Raw genomic sequence first — 22684 nt, forward strand, 5'->3', positions numbered from 1 at the left:
GTGCCATTTTTGTCTAACCTAGACCTTCTTTGACATTTTTTGTCCAGGGATACACAGACCTTGATTTTATTGAATGTGGCTGCTGATTTCCAGAGACCAAATAATTAGTGTTTGGTTTGTAAGTTCTTCTTCTAAAGTAAACATGCATCAAACTTAAGCACTAGTTCAGTGAAGCCATTAAGCAAGTGTTTAACTATTTCCTTGTACCAAGAGGGGAACTGGACAGCTGATATATCTAAGCTAAAAACCAGGTGGCAATTCAAGTATGAGGCCAAAATGAACATAAAATCTTGTCCTAATAGGATTAAACAAAAAAACTTTTGTTTCTTTTGTTTCTAAAGAACATTTTAAAATGGTAACTAGCAGGCAATCATTTCTGTGCAGAAACAAACTACAGTCAAAAACATCCATTAAAGACAGTTAAGATTAATCACAATCTTTTTATCAATACAGGCTTGACACTGATTTCCCAAACTGCAGATCTGGACCGCAGACACCTGGCAGCATACTGCGTACCACCGTACAGCGACAAAGCTGGAACCACGGGACCTGGAGCGTATCCTGGTCGCACACCCATTTCTCCAGATGCAGCCCATCACTCCTCCCGGCAGCAGACTGTGCTGGATCATAAGTCATGCAGCTGTTTGCATTTTGCTGCTCTCAAAGCTCCCACAAAGTGAGAGGACAAGGAAACCATCTATATCTTCTCCTGGCTTCTGACAGCGTGACTTTCAGATCCTACCAGAAGAAAATATCTTGCTGTATTTTATCCTTCTGTTTCGATTCTCTCCAAATTCTATGTATAATTTCAAAAACTCAGGTCACTGTTTAGGGGGTTTAGATATTCTCTTGCATTTTTGCTACAATAATTCCTTTGTATTGTGGCAAACTGTAAGAAAAAGGATTTTTCACCTTTATGCTTGGATGTTATAAAAGAAGAAAGGAGGAAAAAGGAGAGAGAAAAAAAAAGATGGCTCTTTTGTTATTCTGCTTATCCAGATCCCCACCAACCAGACCCAAAATATCAAAGGTTTTTTTACCCTATCTGGCTTCTTAAAAACATTTGACCTGAGGAGAGGATACATTTCAGCCAGCTTATTGAATGGCATCAGCAGAGTCCTGTCAGAATAAGTTGAGCAACCAAAATGTGAGTGAAGAAACCAGCGCACCAGGATGGAGTGAAGGATGGAGTAGGAGGCAGCCTAGTACAGAGAGGGGCATATATTTCATCCAGGCAGGAATGATTTCCTATATAGGACTAATCAGCTAAACTATCAATTAAATACAAGACTTGGCTGCAGCCTGCAGAAAAAAAAAAAAAAGCTATCTTTATTAACAGTCAGTATATTTATGCAAATATTTGATATATATTCTCAAACAGTGCGAGAAGGGGCAGAAAGAGACTATGTAGGTTTAAGACTGTACAAAGGGTGTAAAGAAGAGATAGAAAAAGGTACCATTGGCTGGCAGCCATTTGCATTTCATTATGCACTTATTGTTATTTCTAAAAGATGCTTTATTTTGCAGCTTTGAGAATGTTTGCCATTATTCAGGAACAGGAGCACCACAACAAAATTCTTGGGAACAAAAAATATATATATACATATATAGAGAGATGCTACATGATTTTCCTTATCAAATCAATCTACTTTGGAAGGTTGCAGTCAGGTTAACCACCCCTCTTCCTCGTGCTTCTCAAAGCTAAATTATGCACGAGCAGTGAAGGTACAGGAGAAACCATCATTAAAATGGTCACGGAACTGTTTTTTCCAATGCCTTCATTAATGTGAGAGGAGAAACTTAAACAGAGGGAAAAAATGGCACACACTCTGGCAGCCAGGTTTCTTCCATACTTCCAGCAATATCCTGAACAGACCTGAGTGGTGGGTAACTGTTAACCTGATTCACACTAAGTGAGCTATTTAAGGATTTCTACTGATTATTATCTGTGATTCCTTTAATTCAAAGACTAGTCTTGGTGCAGAGGCAAGACAGAGATGAAGAGGAAGAGAGGAAAGACAGAAGTGGCTCTCTACCACACTGATCATCAGTTAGAATTTCAGTGCAATTTTGTTACACAACTTGCAGTGAACTTTCAAATTTAAGCATTTTTCTTTTTCTTTTTTCTTTAAATTGTACAGACTTCAGTAATCCCATAACCATTCAGTAATTAAACCTATGGGAATCAGGCAGTCTCCAGAACATCATTTTCAATGTAATCTTCATCACAAAAGCCTACATATCAGAAGGTAAGTTTGTTTCTGTTTTTTTTTTTTTTTCTCCATTGTACAGAACAGCAAGTTTAACCCTAAGCAAGAGAGGACCTTAACTTTGTTTATTTTTCTAGAGCTAGTTTCTTAATATTTTACTATCATTCAAAGTGATTTCTGAAATATAATGCTTACATCAGACAAACTCTACTACAGTTTTCATCAAATCCATTAGAAATATATATCTGAAATAAGGACAGGTAGTCAAAACATCACATACCAGTCTTCGCTATTTTCCAGGAACACCTTTTCTTCAAAATGGCATATATCCTACACTACTCATTAAGCATACATAAGCAAGTATACAGCAGCAGTTTGGGAGAGGATTTTTTGATTTAAATCCAATGATATGTGAAGGAACTTATGGACCATTGGATATCCTAAGCACTATCAAGATTACCTCATTTAGGTATTTATGAAAATTTACCTGCAAGTTTTACTCATTTATTGGGAGGTTTTTTTTCATATTCCTTGTAAAACATCAATAACACTGAGCTATATTTTAGAGGCCATTTTTTCTCATGTTAATATAAATTTTCCTAAATTTTCAGGTAATAGTTTATACACATATTTGACATTAAAGTTTTTCCAAAGGGTCCGAGCTAACCGAAGAACTTATTTGTAACAGGTGATTCTTTATCCCCTGGAACCTTACCAGGTGAAGTTCAAAGGTAATTCTAGTTTTGATATTGTCCACACAGTTTGTTATTTACCAGCTAGAGCATTAAACAGAACCATGAGAGAATGGACTACAACTATGCTTGCTTATATTGCAGCCAAGAATCGTACTCCTACACTAACTTAAGTCATGAATAATTCCCAACCACATTGGACTAAGTCTGAAAGAAATTCCAAGGGGAGCCAGCCCTAAGGGTCCAAGATAACAGAAAACTCTGAAGTAGGCAGAGCAGAAACTGTCAGACTCCAGTGGCATTATCAGAGCCCTTCTTCACTGAACATACCTTAAACAACATCATCCTCTTTGATTCCAGCCCCATGACTGTCATGGGGTGTGAAGGCATCTGACAAGACAGCATCATATGAAAGACACACCATCTGATCAGAACATATGCTTATCACGTTTAATACAACAGCATGATAAATGCCACAGAGAAATTTGGTTGGGTCCTGGAAACAGCATGGCCACATTAATATTGTTGTGCAGTTACGCAGCTGTACACTATCCCACATCCCAAGCTCTCTTTTGCGCTAGCTAGAGTGCAGATCAGATCTTAAGCCTTAGCTGAGTGGTGCTCATTATATCTGGTGGTAAGAGGGGACATGTGTTTTCTCCAAATCCAGGGGAAACTCACTGCTCTCTCTAAAGGCAGCTTTAATCTGTGCTTGTTTCAAAAACCCAAAGAATACCAGTTCTGGAGCAACAGACTGTGTTGCTGTTCTGAGGGAATCACCAGGCAGCTAAATCAGTTCAGGACACTTTATATTTCTGGAGCAGATATGACATATATGGCAAACTACTGCTGCAACATTCCCACACTGGTTAGAAAACAAACAAACAAACAAACAAAAAAAACACTATTATAATGAAATAGATTTATAATACATAGATAAGGTTTAAAATATATATAATCATTAAATTATAATGTATAATAAAATATATAATAAATAAGATATAAAAGATTCAAAATCTTAGTTTTGAGGTGGGTAGATAGGACGGACATAGTAGCTAAATCTGTGACATGATAAATAAAGAAGCACAAAAATGTAAAGTCTTTTAAACTCACAAAAGTGCAAAAGTCTCAAAAAAAGGGAAAAAAGTGGAAAAAATTAGTGAAATTCCACACTAAATATAGATTTTAAAACTGTAGGTGGAAATTAGCATCCAGTACCTTTATTATTCTTTACGTCTCTCTCTAAACTCAGGCGCAGTATTTGTCTTGAAATATTTTGCACAGAAATTGACTTATTTAAAGGCAACATTGCCCAATAAATACAAGATTTGTTCTGAAGGTTGGTCGTGATTATGCTTCAGCCTTTCCCTGCTGTATGGCCTTGGCAGCTCAATTCACCTTGGAGCACATCTGGCTCCAGAACCCTCTTTTCTCTGTTGTATACAAAATCAGCTCTTCAGACACACGATGTTTAACAGCCAGTAGGAACACAAGACAAATCTCAGCTTCTGAAAACATTAAAAACACAAGGAACTAAAATAGAAATCTCTTTTTTGCCTGTTCCTTGATAGTATTCTGGAGCTTAGGATGTTTGAGACTCAAGCGAAGCAAACCAGTGTAGAAAGTCCTAGTTACTGATCTTAGGCAACTATAGCTACACATACTACTGAAAACCTGAATTGCATAAACTTATCAGATCATGCCTGATAAGTTTCATGATAAAAATATTTTAGGGGATTAACACTGAAATAACAGAATTAATTTAAAACATTAACCTTCTTAAGGTACTAGTTACAGAAATAAACTGTCTATGATGCATTACACGAATATCACAGTGATGTACCCTACTATGGAAGAAGATACATAACAGAAAAAGGTGGAATAAGCTAGACAAAAATGTAACCTGACTATTTTCTCAGTCTGAACTCATGAGCTTTTTTGCTAAAAATCAGAAGCCAGATTTAGTGGCAAGCTTCCGAAAACTTGCACAGCTCTGATAAGAAAGGACATCTCTCATAAATATTCATTAAAAATTACCTTTTCTGGATCATGAATTTTTCAAGCAGACACTGATTTGACCTCTGCAAGAAACAAAACCCAGCCTATAGCAGAATGTCTCCATTTTCTGACAAAAAAAAATTGGCTTTTCTAGGTAAGCATCTACTTTGTGCACTACATGAGGCTTCAGGTCAATTACCTTTGCAATCCAAGCATCTGGCTATTAATATTAAATTCAAATTACAGTCTTTAAATTCTGAAGTGTTACCTTCATGTTTTCTTGAAAAATTGATTGTGAGGCAAGACAACGATTTGCATTTTAAACAATTTTCTAAACTCTCATGGTCATTCCTCAACCATCTTTCAGTTCGCACATGACAGGTCTAACTGGTAATCTTCAAGCACTTCATTAACAACACCTGAGCTAGGAGGACTGGAATATGTTTGTAGGTCTTCTCCAGCTGCTTTGTAGTGCTAGCTGTCTGGAAGCCGGAGATTCCCTTTGCATTAGCATTACCACACCGGACAAAACATATGTAGCTTAGTCAGTGCCATCAGTTGCTGGCAAGAGACACACATGTGGGTGCTGTAGTGGCTGGAACCAAAATGTGTTGCACTGCAGAAACCATCACTCTGTGTACCAGCTCCCTAAGGGCTATTTCACACGGGCATTTTGGTCACTCTAACTTTTGCTAATTGCTGGGTCACGGCCTGTGATACCCTTTTTAATCCGCCCTAGGTTTTAAAGCATCATCATAATGTTGGCAGCTTCAGCTTTTTTTACCATAATCTGTACTTGATGCACAGACAAAAATACCATCAGCCAGTGCAGACATAAACAATAGGCTTTATATCTCAGCACCTTACACAAATAAGAGTCTCACTGAGAAACCGAGAGCTATCCTATACAGTTATGTTTCAAGTTTGCCAATACACAGGAAGTGAAATATTGTGCTTTATATGGATTATTATATAAGCGTCATAATAATTTCTCCTTAGAATCCTGTAAAAGTGGTTTTAAGGTTTCTTGAACACTGAGGCTGGAAATGAGAGATTTCCTCCTATTATTTCTCTTAGACATAGAAATCCATGTAGGAGATGTGTTAAGCAAAAGGTATAGATCATTTTTTCAGATGTTCTATTCAATTCCTTCTCTGGCTTCTATGCAACCAATCCTCAGAAATGCAATTCTAAATGTAACAAAACTGTAGCTAAGAGGGAAAAAAATAGGAAGGTTGGAAACTTTAGTTTTTGGCATGCATAAAATTCAGTTTAGCACACTGCTCTCAAACGTGATAATTCATTTAAGCAAAATTGCATGATTTGCTGGTTATTATGAACATAAAACCCTTCTAGTGCAGGACATGTTAGCAGGATTTAAGCTATATATTCATACAACTTTAGCAATAGAAAAATTACATTGGAAGAGTATGAATTGTATCTCTGCTGGCATGGTAGGGACAAACATCTGGCTACATCAGCATATTAAAACCTAGGCATACTAATAGTTACATTTCAGCAAATTATTGAAAAATGTTCAGTATTGAAGGGAGCTTTTGAAAATGTTAATCTTACTTAAGTCTTTGTTTTTATATATATTTCTTTAATTTGTCTATGACAGAAGAAAATATGTGCACCTTGAATGCCGAAGTAGACTGGTTGGTTTGGTATAAAAGACAGAAACTTGACAGAGATCTTTATTACATTTTACATTTCAGTGCTTATGTACAGAGAGAGAGAGAGAGAGAGAGAGAGAGGGAGAGAGGGAGAAGGAGAGGAAATGAAGTAAACTGGTTGCCAAAGATTCAAGATGTGGCAAATAATATACGCTCTCTCTTCAAAGAAAAGGTGCACATACACATATAGGCTATTCATTATGAACAACAGAATTGCTATTTGCCTATTTCAAGCAGAATCCAAATGTGCCAAGCACAGCAAGAATACTGAGAGCAAAGAGTGCTTAATATTCTAGCCCAGCTCACTGAAAAAGGCACTGAATTGACAGAGCAGTGTTCTGTAGAGCAACATGATGTGTCTGCTTTAAATGGAGAATAATGGATTTAAGTTTAGCGCAAAACTGAAGGGCTCAATTACTATTCATGAATTCTGAAATGTTCTACTACAGAAACTCCTTTTGCATGAAATGTTCATCAGAATCAATGTGTGGAACTACAAAAAGTAAACCTTGCCCCCTTGCACAATACAATACTTGCCTAGATATGTACATTTACAAAGAGCATTTCTATGGCATTTATCTAAAACCATCTACTCTATAGAACAAACTATTTAAGATAAATAAGTTTCAGGTGGCTCTTGTTGGAAAAGTGACTCCACTAGTGCCTTTTTTTTTTTGCTTTTAGATAACCACATTACCATTTGCCTAGCACCCAATGTGCCCAATGCTTCGGGAGAGCAGTTATGACAGGGCCTGAAGGTTCTTTTGGACAGCAAAGCAAGAATGCCGGTTTGCAAGGCCTTTGAAAGGTTTCCATAGCATAACTCCATTTTTCTCAGAAATTGTATTAAGACTGAAGTTGCAGAAGTTCCAGAAATTGTTTTGTGCTCAAAGGTAATTATTCAAAAACATAACTGTTCGCCACAGAGTAAGAGCTATCACTTGCATCCTGTACAATTCAGCATTTCATTTGAAATATAGGTTTTATCCCACAATTCAAAAGTCAAAAGTCTCACCAGCTTCTATAATTTTGATCTGTAAAATGCTTATAGAACAGGGTTTTTGATCAGTTGTTAAAATCCAAGCAGGAGATTGTCTTGTATCTTGTGTAATGCACAGTGATGTATAATGTGCCACGGAATTATTCTTGAAATTAATATTAGTGAATGTTTAGATATGGTTGCGCTTTGCAGTTTGCAGGAACCACCTTAATTGGGACTAATCACAGAGAGAATTCTTACTCAGAATGAGGAAAAGGAAGCACATTATAACTTTAATATAAGAAGTTATTTGTATATCCCTTCTAATTATGTTCAAATAATATTCTTCCTCACACACTCATATATTTTGTATTTCTTTGTAACTTAAGGCCAAATTAATCATCTGTCTACTTGGAAAACATCTGCTGTTCAATGTTTATTAGTATGCAAAGGATGCTAATTCTTCAAACATTTTTGTTTCCTGAATTATAACTGAAATTAGCACAGAGGATTTTTTTATCCAAATATAATATCTTCAAAAAAAACCCTCCCTTTCTTCTTTTCTCTCTCTCTCTTTTTTTTTTTTTTGTATACTGATGACTGTGTCAGTCCTGAAAGCAGTTTCTAGAGCCTTTGTTAACAAGCCGCTTGTGTTTGCATATTCCATGCCTCAAAGAAAGACATGCATAATTTTATCATCACTGTGTGCCATCTGGAGTATATTGATTGAACTGCAGTTTTAAAACGAGGTTTAAGGAATATTTTGATTGTTTGTATTTGGACATATAATATATTTAAAGGCACTTCAATCATATAGCGTACAAAGTTTGGTCAGGACTTTTCAAGTATTTGTGTTGGACTGAATTTCCTTTCAGAAATGACATTTTTTCCCCTCTCTCCTGTCTTTTTCCTCCATAGTGAGCTACAATCCAATGGAGGTAAAAAATAAATCTCGTGCGTGTCAAAAAAGTAGTAGTAGAGATCCCCAAATTTTCACAGTTCCTCAAGCAAGTGGCATGAGCTATGAAAAAGGAACTGGGGTTTGCTCCTGGCCCTTCGAAATCTGAAGAATTAAAGGAAAAGTTAAGGAACAAACTGCCTAGGAAGAAAATTTGATGAACTGATGACACTGATGCAAGGTCATTTGACAAAAAAACTGGAAAGTCATACAAAGTTCCCTTTTAAGCCTTTTGAAAAGAAAAGGAAAGAAGTCATGCTTTGAGGAAGAAGGCCAAGAGTAGGTCTGGAAAGAAGAATAAATATAGGAGCAGAGATGTCCTTACTAATTGCAAGTTCATCTGAAGAGGGACAAATTTCTACAGAAGGAAGAACCATTCCACTGTTATGAAACTGCAACAGGGAAGGAAACCCAGACCCTTAAGAAGCCGCAGCCTAAGCCCAAAGAACATGAACAAAGGAAAGACATGCTTCCTATACAGTCATCCCCTAACTGAGATCTGCATTTCCTTGCACTAAGAATGAGGTTTTTTTCTTTCTTTGAAATCATAACAATCTACGAGTTTGTCTAATTGCCTCAAGACTGCATACTCCTGAGAGAAGAAATGCAATGCATCTGCTTTGTTGGCACACTAGAAAAGGTGAGTTGAAGCCTTTGGTGCATCTGGTGATCTATGGCAGCTGGACACAAGATACTGCTAAGGGGCTCAACAGACCCTGTGTGGAAATCTAGTAAGGTTGTTTTCCTAGATGAATTTTACCAAGGCTATGTGGCAAAGTGGTTCTACTAAAATTTGAGTTTTTACAGAGATTACATTTCAAAATGCATCCACTGTAAGTGATCAAACAAAGGTAGAAAATCAGATTGGTTTGTCTTGGTTACTTCGGTGTTTTCAAATTAAAATAAGAAAACATATATTAGACAAGGTAATTTTTTCATCTCATAATGTAGTACTGAATAGGGGCTACTGTTACCCTACTCAAATTCCTTAATGCATCTTGGTTAAGTGGTGACAAAGATGAGACTCAGACAATTTATTTCATACAATCTAATATCACTAGGACTATACTTGAGATTACATTAGGTAGCAAAATTTATCAAGGGTTCATCCAATTGAAACAATATAGATTAACTCTGTTGCCATAGAAACACATGGTTTTGGCATACCAGCACAAGAACAGTATATCTAGCTTGGTATTTCGCTTCTGACTAAGGACTATCAGATTCTTCAAGGGACTATTACAATAAAATATATATATATACTATCCCACACATTTCCATAGATTTGAGACTATCAAAACACAGCATTCGCAGAATTATCTAAAAGTGGTGCAAACCTAATTCATACTTTCTATCCATTCCATACATAAAAGCACAAAAATGCAATCATAACATGCATATAAGTAAATTAACATCCTGTAAGATAAGATTTCTGATTTCTTTTGTTCCTGAAGACTAGTTGTCTATATTTATTTGGACATCTTTCAGACGCCTTCGAGTACCTTTTATGAAGACAAATTGACCTTCTTGCAGACAACACAAAGTTAAATTACATGTTAAATTGTATTAGTAGCTCAACTATTTTTCCTCTTAAATTTCATTAAACCTGAGTGGTGTTTGAGCCCGCTGATTTCCTGCAATTTAATTTATTTAACTTATCACTTTTTCTGACACCTTTGTCTAAAGGAATACCTTTCTTGACCACACACTGTTATTCCACTTTTTCACCTGTGGGAAGACAGATATTCACAGATGTTAAAACAAAATGCAACCATTGTGAGAATGTGGTCTGACATTATGTGCAACAGAAACAATAGAAGTTATTTCAGCCACTCCTGCATCAAGTTCAGCTCACTGTTGAACCAGACTTGCAGACAGACACCCATTTTGGATTTAAAGGCTCTGTGTCAAAGAGGATTTATCACACCTCTTCCTAATCTGTTCCAGTGGTTAATCACTGTAACTGTTAACATTTTGAGTCTTACTATAAGTTTCAACTTAGCTGCCTAGTTTTCAGCCACTGCATGTTTTTTTGTCTTTGTCTACTAAACTGAAGAAATTCATAACATCAGACATCTTCTTTTCTCAGGTAACCAGTTACTGACTCAGAACAACTTGCTTATTAACCTTTTTTACAAAGAAATAACATAAATATGCTATTAAATATATACATAAAGATTAAGCTACTTTAGTTTTTCACTTACAGAATATTCTTTTAGATTAAAACCCAAATTTATATATTATATATATGTATATACATGAAGAAAGAATCAGATAGTGATAACAGGAGCTGAATTCTACATTTTTTCTCTGTAACATCTTTACATTAAGGAAACATACATTTTAACTAGAAATGTAACTCAGAAACTGCAAAACATTGAGACAATCTTCCCTGAACTAAATATACTCTTTCACCCCATATTAGATGTCATTTTCTTTTCCCCTTGGGTAAACCATACCAGTATCAAACACAACTGGGAGCTTACGTGCAATCAGTGTTTCACTTTTTCCATTTTTGTGTGCACAGTCTTTTATTAACTGTTCTTATATAGAAGCTCTGGTTAGAAAGCCCATGCACATTATACAGAATTCCTCATTCTAAATACAGGAAACTGCGGGCAGACAGATTTTTTTCAAAATGCGATACTCTAAGTAAGCAAGATGATTCATGTAAATAACTAAACATATTAGTTCCACCTGAAGTCAGTGAATCTTATTAAGCATGTACTCTGTTTAAATCCATTATTATTTGGGGTCTAGAATAAATAATAATTGTTCAGTGAAAAATATACAAAAGATCCTTAAGATGTATTCTGCCTTATTGGAAGATTGGAAATGTACATTATTTAGGAGGGCAGATAGGTGGCTTTTTGGTAAAATGAGATCTCTTTATTCTAAAGCATCTTCATTAATATCTTGAAATGTTTTTCTTAATATTGTTGGCTCTGTATGAAGTCTTTGTCTCTCATGCCCCCAAAATCTTTCTACAAAGAAAGGCATAGAGATACAAAGGTCTTCAGTCTTTCTCTCATGGATGCCATACAAACCACACCATCATTTATAATTGCTAGCTAATAAGTTATAATAATTTATTACATAATAGTAAGTTTGTATACTTATACACATGTAGGGTAAGAAATAGTAACCGTAAATAAATCAATAAATCTGGCAAATACTTCTGTAGTATTTCAACACGCTTTCTCTGTCTGTACTTCAGGAGCCTAATGCTGAGGCCAGCCCCTGGGCTTTATACTCATATTTTGCAGGATTTAACATCTCCTGTCTTGAAACAAATCCTGGCACATCCCAGAGGAAATCATTTGCCAAGAAGATACGTCTTGGTTTCAGTTCCTTATTTTTGGAGTTTTCTCTGAAATTCTCTCTCCTCATCCATACTCTTTGGTGATTTTGCACCCCTGTTAAAACACAAAAATGAATACAATCCAAAACTGCAAAAACAGGTGGCAAAGCTTTGCTGGTATTTCTCTATTGGCTTTAAATACAGGTTATACTGAAAATATGTGTGTGAAAGAGATGATACTTTTAAGACTATTCTTCTCTTCCTCATTCTACTTTCTGCTCATCAGTGGAAGGAAGGAAGAGGGCTACTTTTTTCTGCTTGGGATCAGAGGATGAAAGAGGATGGATGGAAGGAGATTGAGGGATAAGACGACTGGGGACATTAAAGAACTCCACAATGTCCTTAACTCTGATGTCACCAATTCATTGTTTTATTATGATTTTATCTTGCAGTATATGCATTATTGTTAAGTTGTAACATATATGTATTGTGAAACTTCAGCTTTGATTACTGTGTCAAAATGTCATTTCTTTTTATTTTTAGAAATTATTAGGCTGTGGGGAGAAGCTTAAAACTACTCAGTTGCATTCTAATGATTCAAAAAAGGTTAAAAAACAACAGAGGTAATTTCCCTTTATTTCTCAATGTTATGTTTATTTTACTTTGGCAATGTTTCTTGAAACTAAAGGCCTGTAACCCCAGAACTCTGCTTCCTTGCTCTCACTGTCTGAAATTAGTGGATAGACTACTCTCTCACATAAACTTTTAAATGTGTAAATTTTGGTTCCTCATGTTCCATGTAATAAGATTTACTCCTTGTATCACTAGATTTTTTAAGTAAAGTTGATAACCCATTACCTTTCCTGTACAAATTGATCATGTAAATATCTCTTGTAGGTTCTCCACAACACTGGAATAATTTTGATGTAATGATTAATCTTGGTAAGCTCAAGCATAAGTAGATTAATCACAAGCACAAAGAAATTCTGGAATCAGAATTCAGATATGTGTAAGAGAATACCTTTTGTCTTGATGTCACTTCCTTTTAAGTCAAAGGCATTTTCTCACAGATTGCCTTGAACCACTGCTTTATTTGTGTTCAGTTAGTGGAAACGGCAATTCCAGGTATATGAATTCAACCAATTTTGCATTTAAGGAAGTTTGTGTTAGTATTCAGGAGCTTGTAGCTTTTATTTATATTATACATGATACCCACTTTTACAGAGTAAAACTCAATAAATTTCCATTGTAGAAAAAGTCCCATTTAGCACAATTTTTTACTTTCTTTTTCCACCAGCTAAAATGCAATGCCAACAATCTGTAAGGTGACAAACAGGTGAACACCATTCTTATACTTGTCTTACTGTGAAACACAATACTATATATGTTAGGCCTAGCTAAGCAATAAAAGCTGGTGTTCAAGAAGAAAAGCAGGAACTGTACTAGTGATGAGCAAGCCTCAAAAGGGTAAGCTTGCTTTGGATGGCTTCTAGAAGTTTTAAGCACTTTGGTTTTACTCTGTCATTCTAGAAATTTCAAAGATAGACATTCTCATGAGATACTTAATGCTGTTGTGAGTCAAACGGAAAATGCCACCAGTAAAGCAACAGTATTGCTTCAGCACTTCCAGTTCTTGCATCTTAGCACGACCAGCATCCTAATCTGCACTTTTGCCAACCAGCAGGAGCTCAGCCTTGTTCTGGTTTGGTTTCAACTAGCTATTCTTCATCTGCTAACAAATAAGAGCCAGCACCTGGGTTAGCTTGGCAACAACAGTATTTTCCCACATTGTGAAGAAGCAGAGAAAATTACATCTGCATATTGCTGATGTCAAAGTTCAAAATATCGCAAAAGCTCCTACTACCTTGCTGTAAGAAATGTTGCTGAGACACAGGGAAAAGCAAACAAACAAACAAACAAGTTTTACAGAGTTTTGAAAATGGAAGTACTTACATCTTTGTTTGTTTTAATTATTCCCACCAGACAAAGGAAAACAGACTGCTTCAGTGACAGTGTCTCTGGCCTTGCCATCTCCCTCAGGGAGACAATAGTATGCCACTGTGGGCAATGCCAACAGCAAGGGACAGGTACAAGACAATCTGAAGGGAGAGCTGTTCTCCATTTATCAACAGCAAGCAACCCGCCCTCAGTATTACTAAACCTGATGAAATTCCATGACTCCAGATTGTGTCAAGTCCAGGTTGTTGGCTTCACTGGGGATGCTTGTAAGCAGCTGCTGTTTCACTTCTCTGTGTAGTGGACAATTTGATCCTAGCTGGAAGTCTGCCACAGTAGGTTAAATATCCACAGTTCACAGGACCTAGAAAGTCACTGTGATATATAATATTAGCATTATCAGCTCTAATTGCCTTTGTACACAGAGACTGAACTTGAAACTTCAAGATCTATTCCATGAATTTCTTCAACTAAGTAATTGGCATCTGTTGAGTGAGGGACAGTTGCCAATTCAAAACCCACTGTACGTACCAGCCAAAGTTACGGACAGCAATCATCAGAGCATCCAGTTGCTCATTCGGGGTGAATGATATTGGAGAATTGTGACAGGTTGTGGGTTTGCACCAAGTGGATTAAGACATCCTTCTAAACATGGAAGAAAGAGAAATCATATTAGCATCATTCAAGGGATCTGGGCTGGAAGTGCAATGTCAAAGGCCAGTGAAACAGTTTAATATCCCATGCACTCCAACATCATTTATGTGTCTGTGCTAACCAAGGGATTCCATGCATTTAAATTTCTTCCTATATGTGAAATTAGACTTAACATACTCAAGGTTCCAAAACTTCAAATATTTTCTGTTTCACAAATTAATTATCTTCTCTGTAAGGAAATCACATGTGTAAACTTCATATACTCTCTAGTGCCATTGTTGCATCCACATCCTCTGAACTTTCCCCATAACAGTAAACACGTCAATCATGTCTCCTCATAATCTCCCCCTTCATAATTACTACAGGCCTGATTTTTTCCTTCCTCACAGTTATAACCTCTGCAACCATTTGTCATCCTAATGACAATATTCTTCTATATTCCTGCAATATGGTGACCAAAATACATACACATTACTTTAGAAGTGTTTTCACATTTTTAGAGAGAAAAATATCAATCCCAATTTTCTACTACAGTTTTAGGCCAAAACAATTTGACTTTTCTCTCATCTTTCTCAGATTTTCTGGACTTTCTTTTAATCATTGCCTTTTTAAATTAGACACACAAAATATACAAAAAAATATAGACTGGTTAGATCAGTTTCAGATTTAAAAATAATCTGATGCTATTTGAATTTTAGAGCAAACCTGTCAGAATATGTCATTCACACATGTTTCTTTAGAACCATGTTCTGTATTCACATTCATTTATCTGGCTCACAATAGTTTGCCATTTAGACTCACTGCATCCTTCAATGTAGCGGAGCATCATTTAAGCTAGATTGAACTAAATTCTTCATGATCATTCATTTGCTATTATCCTCAATCAAGCTACCCGTTTGGCATGACACTTTCTAGATCTTGGTAGCTAACTCAGGTAATACATATTTTAGAATTTAACTAAAGCTATTGCATTCTAATGACATGACAAATCTAAAATAATTAGTTTGATAAGGAAGAATCTTTCACCAAAAAATAAGAAAGAAGTGCTTAAAAACAAACAAGCAAGGCAAACCACTATGAAGTAGAGGGTATCACCATTAAATTATTGGGAAGGTGAGAAGTTAAATTATTTATTCTTATAAAGTGTTACCCTCTTGTAGAAAATTCAGTAATTGCCGATGGGCATCCCTCCAGAGTTTGTCAGTTTCCCACTCTCCTTTGAACAGAAAAGATTTGTTAAACATTGGCCAAAAAAAAAAAAAAATTTCTAAAGGTTTCTACTGTTTTACTCCTTGTCTTTACAAAAGCACTGAAGTTTCAGATCAATTTAACACCCACCCATTAGCTTGTACCTTGAACTCAGGACAAGTTCATTCCCACTTTCTAGGCATGGATGATTTGTAAAAAAATAAGTATCCCAAAATATTGGCCTTTGCCTAAAGGTACCAGCTTTCCCCCACAGTTCTGCCACCTTAAGGACTCCAACACAGTGATCCTCCACCAACCCTGGCTCTGGTTCTTGGTAGTTTCTAAAACTGCGAGGCATTTTGGGGAAGGGGGACGTGCCCCGAGCCCCAGCCCAACTGCATTGGCAGGAACTTCCAATTCCAACAGCCTCCTAAATCAGGCCTCACTGACCAAGAGACAACTGGCAGGTGAAAACAGAGTTATAGTAGGAGCTCGGCACAACCAGCAGGGGTTGGAGTAGGTGACCTCCAGCTTTCCCTTCCAACCTGAATCCTTCTATGAGTCCAGGATGGATTTTTCCAGGCAGAACATCTCCACCAGTCAGGCAGATCCATCAGAAACCATCTCAGGTCTCTCTGCATGACATTGCACTGCACAGATGTAATCAGTGCCAGAAACCATTCGAGTTTTGTCTAAATACAAAGATGACCCTAATGCTACTGCTAGCCTTTAAAATCCTATGAGGGTTAGAGGAAGGTGGGGGGATTTTGCCTCATTCTGCTCTTCTTGATAGGCTCAAGACTTCTCTTCACTGAAACTGCTGCAGCTGACTTCAGCAGACTTAAAACGGACTTAAAGTTTGTAAAAGGTATCGCATTTTATCACTCACTATGAGCTCTGTTTGCTATAGCAACCGTGTACAGACCAGATCCCTGGTTCATGCACTGCGAATGACAACATAAACATTTTTGCCCTCAGCTTTCTACTAAACATAACTTTTATTATACCAAAATCCACCATCAAAACCTGCTCACCTCTCCTATGCTACCTACCAGCTTATCTCCTTAGAGAATGAAAAGGGCTCAATTATTTGAGGGTTCACTGTCTCCATGTACAATCAGTGAAATGTTTTTTTCCAAAAAGGAAAAAAAAGGGGAGGGGAGGAAAAGAAAAAAAACACCCATCTCACTGTGGGAAATTATATAATAAACCTGGAATCTGTGAATCTGAGTATTTTAAAGCTTACATAAATATGTAAGCTTTTTAACAGTCATATAGATATATGACTCAGCTTAATTTTCTCTTGCTTTCACTTACCATAGTTACAGGAACTGTAATGAGTAGATTTTATAAGAAATCCTTATAAAGCCTGTCTCTCCTGACTGTTTCCCAGTCATCCTTCTCCAATTACACTGAATTTTATGAAGCCATGACACTCTAGATCTGGTGAGGACCTGCCCCGTAGTACTTCCAGACAAAGTTCAGATATGCTGAAGTTGTCCTCTGTCCCTGAAAGCTCAAAACACTGAACAACTAAATTTAACACTGTACTTCGGTACTTTCTGAAGCAATCGTGTTGTTAGGAAAACTGGAGTTTATGTTTGAACATAAGCATATTCCAGTCCTGCAGACTAATTGTTCTCTAGCTAGTTGGCCTGAATTACATGAAACAGGACATATCAGCACAGTAAGTTAAAACACCTTGAAACAGAAATTACTGTATTCTAAATACACTTAAACTCATGACCAAAGCCTATTCAGCATGCAAAAAACATTGTGCGTTTCCCAGCAGCAGAAATTGCATATAAAGTCTAATATCTGTTAAAATGGCTTCAAGCATTCTCTTGCAACCATGAAGAAGAACAGAAGTGACATTTGACTGGATTCTGTCTATATAACTCTCTACTGATCCTGATTAATCTTCAGATATTATCCTTCTTTCGAGGTCACGGACTTAAAAATGATATCTACATTGTTCATATGGTGGCAACCTACTAGAATCCACATAACAATATTTGCTTATTCAAAGATATTGCACCTTGCCATAGTAAAAGTCAATTACCACAGTGAACAGACTATTTTGGAAATGTTCAAGATGATTTTTCATTCAATCTGGAGCAAAAATACAGCCTATGTATGTACATGAGATTTACTGTAAATGAAAATTCTGTCATTTTTTTCAAAGCTTCTAGAAAGAATCATTTTGTGGGATAATTGTCTCCATCACTTCATTTTTCAAGAAACATCTTGAGAAATTATTTCTAATATATGTGAAATCATATACCTAGTGTTCTGAAGAGGAAAAATGCAGTTCTTTATTTCCAAAGAAACAAGCTTCCTCACGTGCTTCACAGCATGACTGGCAAAACTCAGAAAGAGAAGACATAAAGGCAGGTTCTCAGTCAATTTAAAAGCAAACACAGGCATGCAAACTTGTATGAAAGCACTTTTGCCCTTGCAACATCTCATTTTAGATAACAGTACTTGTATGTTTTCTTTACATTACAGAAAAAGCTTAGTAAGTATAAGACTCGCAGAACATTTAATTCTCCCTAATTTAAGTCTCCTTTATGCGTCCTTCCCCATGCAATATTTCCTTTCAGCTTTTGTTATGCAACCCTGACTTATCTATTGAACTGGACAGAAAGACGTTTGCATAAAATGTATGTGACTTCTAATTCTGGTCCTGCAGTAACCCAAGCATCAGTACTCCAGTGGACCCAAGAGTTTCTAAATTATATCAATCATCCTTGTCTGTTCTTTTAGACAACATCCCAACATCTCAACCAAGAACTAAAGGGAAGAAGCAGCTAAATAAGGTTATATTTTAGAATCAGAATACACTCGAGCTAAAAATGCAGTTGCTTTGGACTTCTTCCCTACAACAGCATCTTCTCAGTGGAGGAGTCATTATAATTTTTTTTTTTAATAAAATAAGGAAGATTACATTGAAACTATTCTAACAAGCTGATTGTGGCTTTCTGTTCTCTTGGTTTCCTACGGTTGTATCCCAGGTGAACTACTATTGAATGACAAAAATGTAATTAAATTCCAGGAGACCTGTGTGCTTTATCTGAAATCTTGATACAAATATAATTTTAAGGATATTTCACAGGATCTTTCTTTTATTTCACAAGTTATTTCTCTCAAAGGGTGCTCATTACAGTAGCTCTTCCACTTCCGGCCTCAGGTTCCTAAGCAGCTCATCAGCAGTCCTTTAGGGATCAATAGAAGACTTTTACTTTACTGTGAAACTGATCCACCATTTATAAACATGGGTTCTTGCAGAAATGTGGAGGTCATTTCTGGGGAGTTTTAAAGTGGAAAGAAGGAAATCAATATGTAGTTTCAAAAATAACCGTTCAGAGAAGAGAGGAAACAGTCATACGAAGGAACATTTTATAGTTGTTTACCATGTATGCTACATTTTCAGGCAGCAAGCACAGGATTTTTGTGTAGTATGCATTAAACGGAAGGTATTTTTTCCAATGGAAAGTAATACCAATAATTGATATATTAATTTATATTATGTTTCAGAAACAGCAACCATTTTAAAGAAAGAGAGAAAGATCTAAGAAAAATAGGAAAGAAATACTAGAAGACATGCAATTATCAGCTCCAGTGTTAAATGTTAGGCCTTGTAATGAGCTCTCTCATAACCACCTGTCTTCATTGGGCAGAGGATAGCCTCACATATGAAATGGTTATTAGATTCACATCATAACTGGCCATTCAACCCAGAGTCAGATGTCTTCAAGAATGTGGAGCTACCAGCAATTTGCACCAGATTTTCAAAGATCAATCAGCTCTCACTTGGTTGTGTAAATTTTCAAAGGTTCTCAGCACTTCACAGCTCTCGTTTTGGAAAATCAAGCTATCTCAGACTCCATTTCCTTTGCCCTCCTGAAATTTAAAAATCTGTTACTAGATGCCCAAACAGCTTCTAAACTCTTTGGAGAATCTGCCCAGACTATTGCTCTCATTACAGCAGTACCTGAAACCTGTTACATAGACACGAATGAACATTGTGTTTGTTAAAAAAATAATTTATTATTGGGATCCTAGCACCAGGTAACACTTGCAGGTGAGAGGCAATCAGGTCTCTCAAACAGGACTGTTGGTTGCTGACCAGATGGCGATGGGAGCCCCTGTCACAAGGACCTTCCCAAAAGCACCTTCAGCTAGGCCAGGCAAGACTCCATGTGCAGCCGTCCTGCTCAGCTCTTATAATCTAGCTGGTCCTTGGGTTTATGTGACCATGCCAGCAATGTGCATGATCCATTGCAACTAATTATCTTAAAACATTAAATGAATTGATAACACCACCAAAGCATCTTACATACAAAAGTCTGTCCTATGTGACTGTTTCTGTAACTGCAGGAAGAGTTTCTATTGACTATTTAGAAGTGTCTTATCTATGTTTGATTTGATCAATTTTGCAGCAGGAACCACCTGGGGGAGTATCTGGAAAGAATGGGGGCAGATTCTCCAGCAAGGATGTTAATCACCACATTTAAGTACACAAATTGGTCTATGCACAGCAGGACTTGCCTGGAGGGAGTCTTCAGGACAGTCTGAAATCCCCACCTGGAGAGTTCCTGCACCAATTAGTCAAATACTTTGTTGTGAAGGTGGCTGGGAGTTCAGTCAATCTCCCAGTTTCACATCTGTCCATTATCTGAAATCAGTCCGTTATCTCATCTGTGGAGGTGACAAACCATGGAGCCAGGCTGGACCACCTAGGGAATTAATGACTAAGTTCACGGGGCTGTGCACTCAGGCACAGCCTTGATCCCCAGCTACACCACAGTTACTTCTAGAAGACAAGCTTCAGGTTCATACTTATAACTTAAATAATAACTTAGAACTTTAATTATACCTTATCACTTTATAACTTAAATTACATAGCTCTTGCCACGAACCTCAATAACTTGGATAGTTGTTCTGTAAATATTTCTGGGGGGGGGGGAGGGAGCCAATTTCTGTACTTTAAAGTTATACATTACTTTATTAGTTCTATAATTTTAAAGTCTACATGGTTGCCTGTAACACTACACCACACCTCGTTATTGAAATCAAGATTTTCTCACATTAGTTTTCTAACATCCGGATTCTACAGTAATAACCATGAACTTAGAGAAATTAATTTAGAGAATTTATAGAAACTTTTTCATTGGTCACCCAGAAGCCTCTGGAAATAGATTGACTCTTACCTTCCTTTATTTGTTTGGGCTTTTTCAGAAAATATTCATTGTAATTGTGTAATTAAAACATTTATCAAAGCATCATCAGAATACAGCTGTTAAAAAGCAGCTGTATAGGAGAAAAGAAAGATTTCTGTGGTATGCTCTGCATCACAAAATGAAGCAGTCTCCCAGAGAACACAGGATAAAATTTCTTCTATTGCCAGTTTCAATCTACACTGCCTCCTATTTTTTTTAACCTTTTAAGGGCATGCATCCTCTATGTCATTCAAGAAAAACACAAATTCCTCCAAAAAACCTGCAACAGATTGCCAATGTAAATATAAAACAAAGAAAACAAGCTCCTAGTTATAGAGGGTTTATCTCTTTTCTCCTTTCCTCTAACAATCAGTAAAATGATAGTAAAAAACTAACATACTAATTGGGGAGGATGGGAGGAAAGCAAAAAATTTGCTTTAAAACAAACAATAAAAATCCTGAGTAAAATTTCCTAAAATACTTAAGAGTTTTAGGAGCTTCATCCCATTTTCAAAAGGCACAAAGGCAAAGGAGGAACCTAAGATTCTCACTGAGTTTAGGGAAGTATATCTGGATAGAGATATACAAACTCCTCCACTTATGCTCCACAGTAACCAGCTGCACATCACCCTCATCCTAGAAGTTATACACCCGCATTAATATTTTGTTTAGGGAGAGCTAAGATACCATAATAGAGCAACTGGGTAGTTTCTATTGCTTGCATTCAGCCAAAGGAGATGACTATTGCCTACGCAGGAGCACACACACTTCACACATTTTGGAAATAGCTATCCCTAAGGCTGAAGTGAATAGGCTTCATGTCTCTAAACTGGGGTGTGTTTTCACAGGTAGCTTATGCTCACCAGGTCTATGCTGCTGGTGAAAGGAAAGGTTCAAATCTTTCCCCTGTGTTTGCTCCTGCCCTTTCTGCTCGGCCAGCACTAGCAGTGGGTAACCACATGCCAGGATGGATTGAAGAACTTATGTGGGAAAGAATATTTTTTGGTTGTTGGAGCCATTTCTCAGCAGGACTGGCCTGGTGATCTGGCTGACCATATGGTCCTTATGAGCACTTCTGCATGTATGAGTGAGGAAGGCAGGACCGCCCCCTTCAAGCAATATGAACATAAAGCTGTTTAAGTCACAGCCTCACTTAGACTTCTTTGAAAATCCGTCTTCACCTTTGCACTGATACAAATTATTTTTAACAACATACTGATTTATCTATTCTAGCCTTAATCAGGAAAATGAATGTCAGCTGTTTCTCAGCTTCTCACCACCCTTCAAAAGCCTGAGAAACCCTGTTGGCTATGAGAGCAACAGGCTCTGTCCTAAAATAACTTTCACACCCCAAATAAAAATACCCTCCGATTGGATCCCACACTTTTTAAATAAATGATCTAGTGGGCTTTGGGACACACTATAGAAGCAGCATAAATATGCATTTTTTTCCAGATCACCACTTCTATTTTTCAAATAACAAAAAATGACAAAGGAAGTATTATACAGGAAAGGTTTTCCCTTACATCAGCAATCAAACTGTAAAACTATGCAGCTGCAAAAAAAATCCATACTTTCAACTACTATGAAAACTGACAGCATGTCATGGTTAAGCTAGTTGTACAGTTAATTGGTCTTATTAAGGGGACTGGAAAGGTTGATTGAGAGAGCTGCTGTTATTACTGATGGATTTTAGCAACCTGAGAGAAAGAAGCCTCTGTATCTTTTGCAAGTTTTTTTCTCACCTGTGTGTTAGGTATTGCAATAACTCTCTCTCTGTGTTTTGCTTGTTCTAAGTTTGTATATGTTATTTTAAGAAAGATAGAGTGACTGGGTCAGGTGGACCTTTC

The 22684-nt window shown here is 36.8% G+C and overlaps 1 long non-coding RNA gene across 1 annotated transcript; it reads right to left on the reverse strand.

Moving 5' to 3' along the window:
• Nucleotides 1-10758: 10758 nt before the first annotated feature.
• Nucleotides 10759-18520, reverse strand: LOC106490599 (uncharacterized). The gene is made up of 3 exons (XR_001293630.2): nucleotides 17897-18520; nucleotides 14302-14415; nucleotides 10759-11929 (listed from the first exon to the last, which is right to left on the reverse strand). It is a non-coding gene; the product is annotated as an uncharacterized lncRNA (long non-coding RNA).
• Nucleotides 18521-22684: the final 4164 nt, after the last annotated feature.

This window comes from Apteryx mantelli, chromosome 1 (assembly GCF_036417845.1).
Source record: "Apteryx mantelli isolate bAptMan1 chromosome 1, bAptMan1.hap1, whole genome shotgun sequence".
NCBI classification, from domain to species: Eukaryota; Metazoa; Chordata; class Aves; order Apterygiformes; family Apterygidae; genus Apteryx; species Apteryx mantelli.